Source organism: Phascolarctos cinereus, unplaced genomic scaffold (assembly GCF_003287225.1).
Source record: "Phascolarctos cinereus isolate Bilbo 61053 unplaced genomic scaffold, phaCin_HiC Scaffold_726;HRSCAF=1367, whole genome shotgun sequence".
In the NCBI taxonomy this organism is placed as follows: domain Eukaryota; kingdom Metazoa; phylum Chordata; class Mammalia; order Diprotodontia; family Phascolarctidae; genus Phascolarctos; species Phascolarctos cinereus.
In genome coordinates, this window is record NW_027556098.1 from 202081396 (window position 1) to 202085633 (window position 4238).

General features: G+C 34.8%; 1 pseudogene; it reads right to left on the reverse strand.

The window, feature by feature from the left end:
- Positions 1 to 1524: 1524 nt before the first annotated feature.
- On the reverse strand, positions 1525 to 2719 carry LOC144454367 (uncharacterized; annotated as a pseudogene).
- Between the last annotated feature and the right edge of the window lie 1519 nt (positions 2720 to 4238).

Below are 4238 nucleotides of genomic sequence, written 5' to 3' on the forward strand. Positions count from 1 at the left end.
AATCTCGAAATAGTGGAGTCTGCAAAAAGACTAGATAGAGGAGTATTTTGCTCCTGAGTCTAGGGGGATTAACTTGAAAGAACCCTTTTGCTATGGCTGAAGTAAACCAGTACAGGAGGGGAGGCATCCCAGCAAGCCAGTGGCAAGCCCTACCTCAGCAAACCAGTAACCAGGCCCCTAAACCCCAGCACAAGAATCCTGGGACAGTGCCCACTGTGCCCCAGAAGCAGAGATCAAATTTAAATGCAAGGAAAAAAAAAGGTAAACAACATGAATAAGAAGCAACCTAGAAAAACAATGACCATAGAAAACTATCTTGGTGACAGGAAAGATCAAAGCACAAATTCAAGGGAGAATAATATTGTCAATATACCCACATCTGAAAGCTCAGAGGGGAATATGAACTGGTGTCAAGCCCAAAAAACCTTCTTGGAAGAACTGAAGAAGGATTTTAAAAGTCAAATAAGGGAAGTAGAAGAAAACTTGAACAATTCTTTTTTTTTTAAATGGAAAGAAAAATATACTGAAAAAAACAACTTCCTAAAAAGTAAAACAGGCCAAATGGAAGAGAAGGTACAAAAGCTAACCAAAGAAAATAATTCATTAAAAATTAGAATTGGGCAATTGGACACCAAGAATCAGTCAAACAAAATCAAAAGGATGAAAAAATAGAAAAGAACATAAAATTCCTCATTGTAAAACCAACTGACGTGGAAAGTAGATCAAGGAGAGACAACTTATGAATTATTGATCTATCTGAAAGCCACAATGAAAAAATGATCCTGGGTAGCATCTTTCAAGACATCATCAAGGAAAACTGCCCTGAGGCCCTATAACCACAGGGTAAACTAGTCATCAGAAGAATCCACCAATCACTTCCTGAGATCCCAAATTGAAAATGCCAAGAAATATTATAGCTAAATTCCAGAATTATCAGGTCAAGGAGAAAATCCTGCAAGCAGCCAGAAAAAAACAATTCATATATCATGGAACCACAATCAAGATTAATCAGGGCTTTGCAGCTTCTACATTAAAAGATCAGAGGGATTGGAATATGATACTCCATAAGGAAAGTGAGCTTGGATTACAAACAAAAATGAACTACCCAATAAAACTGAAAATAACCCTTCAGGGGAGGAGATGGACGTTCAATGAAATAGGGGACTTCCAGCTTTTTCTGATGAAAAGATCAGAGCTCAATGGAAAATTTGATCTTCAAAGACAAGACTCAAGAGAGGCATAAAAAGTTAAAAAAGAAAGGAAAAAAATATTATTCAATAAGGATAAACTATCACCCTAAGTAGGAAGATGATACTTATAACTCTTGAGAATTGCATCACTTTTATGTTTTATTGTGGTTTTATTTGTTTTTTAAAAATGTTCCTGAATATTATTTTAATCCAGATTAGCCCACCAGTGTTCGCTTCAGTGATTAAATTAATGAAGTTTCTCTCCATCATGAGTTCTACAATGTTGCATAAGTACTCTGATTTGGGGGGAAGCCTTCCCACATTAATCACATTCTTAAAATTTCTCTCTGCTGTGTATTCTCTTACATAAGGAAAGATGTAAATCCTGGATATAGGCCTTTCCACACACATTGCATTCATAGAACCACTCTCTAGTGTGAGTTCTCTGATGCCAAGTCAGTGCTGCACTGCAGGGAAAGCCTTTCCCATAATCATTACAGTTAAATGGTTTCTCTCCAATATGAGTGCTGAAGTGTCAAAGATCTGACTTCTGGTGAAAGATCTTTCCACATTAAGTGCATTCATATGGTTTCTGTCTAGTATGAATACTACTGTGGCTGGTAAGATTAGACTTGTGAGAGAAAGCCTTCTCACAAACACTGTATTAATGATGTTTTATTCCTGTATGAGTACTCTGGTGCTGAGTAAGGTTAGACCTTAAATAAAATGTCTTACCACATTCATTACATTCATAGGATCTCTCACAAGTGTGAATTCTCTGATGTCAAGTTAGTGTTGTGCTCCGAGGAAAGGCTTTCCCACAATCATTGCATGTAAAAGGTTTTTCTCTGGTATAAATCCTATAATGTTGCATAAGATTTGTATTCTGCTGGAAGGTCTTTCGACAGTAATTGCATTTGAAAGGTCTTTCCCCAGTTTGAATTCTGTAGTGCTGTGTAAGATTTGCCTTCTGCCAGAAGACCTTTCCACATTCACTGTATTTGTAAGATTTGTTTTGACTATCAATACTAGTGTGTTGAATATGATATGCCTTCCCACATGATGTCTTCCCACATTTAGTCTATTAAGAACATTTGTTTTTCCTTATATGAGTACTCTGGTATGAAGTAAATTCATTATTTGGGAGGAAAGAATTCACACTTTCACAAAGTTACTTTTCAGCATGAATTTCATGTTTTCTAATGCAGTCTAAATCATAAACAAAAGCTTTGGCATTTGTTAACCCTAGAATATGTCAGTGAATAGATTTGATTACATTGTCTTTGATCTGACTCCATAGTGAAACTCCTTCTCTGGTTATCAATTTTATGGAGATTCAGAACTACAGATAATTCTTGTTGTGGAAAAAGGACTAACTCTGGAGTTGCAGTTTGACTGTATCTATTGTATAAAGAGCCTCTGACTGCATTAGCAGTCTCTGTTTGGGTTACTTTTCCTTGTCTCGAATGTTTCTCCTCATTGTTCTGTTCTTTCTTTATCACGTCATAATACTGCCGGGTTTTTCCCATCTTGGAGCTGCATGGGTCATAACACATGGATGTTTGCTGGGAGGGGGCTATTATAAGGGAGGGCAGAGTGAGGTAGGTGGTGGTCAAAAGCAAAACTCTAGTGAGGAGGGAAAAGGAGAAAAGGAGAAGGAGATGCGTAAACTGGGGAGGGGGAAAATAGGATGAAGAGAAAGACACAGATAGTAATCATAACTGTGAATGTGAATGGGATGAACTCCCCATAAAACAGAAGTGGATAGCAGAATGGGTTAAAAATCACAATCCTACAATATGTTGTTTGCAAGAAATCCATTTGAAACAGAGGTATACACACAGGTAAAGATAAAAGGCTGGAGTAGAATGTATTATGCTTCACCTAAAGCAAAAAAGAAAATGTAGGAGTAACAATCCTGATCTCAGACAAAGTGAAAGCAAAAATAGATTTTATTAAAAGTGATAAGGAAAGAAATTACATCCTGCTAAAAGGCACCATAGAAAATGAAGCAATATCATTACTAAACACGTATGGACCAAATGGTATGGCATCTAAATTCTTAGAAGAGAAGTTCAGGGAGTTATAGGAAGAAATAGACAGCAAAACTGTACTATTGGGGAAGTTCAACCTCCCCCTTTTCTGAACTAGGTAAATCTAACCATAAAATAAATAAGAAATAAGTTAAGGAAATGAATAGAATTTTAGAAAAGTTGGATATGATAGACCTCTGGAGAAAACTGAATGAGGATAGAAAGGAATAGACTTTTTTTTCCTCAGCAGTACATGGCACATACACAAAAATTGACCATGTACTAGGACATAAAAACCTCACAGTCCAATGCAGAAAGGCAGAAATGTTAAATGTATCCTTTTCAAATCATGAAATTAAGAAAACTATTAAACTAATAAATAAAACTAAGAGCTCATTTTATGCAAAAAAAACCAATAAAATAGACAAACCTTTGGCTAATTTAATTAAATAAAAGAAAGAGAAAAATCAAAATACCAGTATAAAAATGAAAAAGGATTACTTCAGCAATGAGAAGTCCATTCAAACAATAATTAGTAACTTTTTTGCCCAACTGTATATCAATAAAATTTGACAATCTTAGTGAAATGGATGAATACTTGCAAAAATATAAATTACCCAGATTAAGAGAAAAGAAATTAAAATACTTAAATAACCCCATTTTCAAAAAAGAGAAATTGAATAAGACATCAATGAACTGCCTAGAAAAAAATCTCCAGAGTGAGATGGCTTTACAAGTGAATTCAATCAAACATTTAAAGAACAATTAATTTCTGTAGTGTATTGACTATTTGGGAAAATAGGAGAAAGAGTATTACCAAGTTCTTTTTATGATAAAAATATGGTGCTGATACCTAAACCAGAAAGAATCAAAACAGAAAGAAAATTATAGAACAATTTTCCTAATGAATATAGATGGAAAAAATTTAAATAAAATATTAACAAATAGATTACAGGAACTTATCATGAGAATAATACTCTATGATCAGGTAGGATTTATACCAGGAATACAGGGC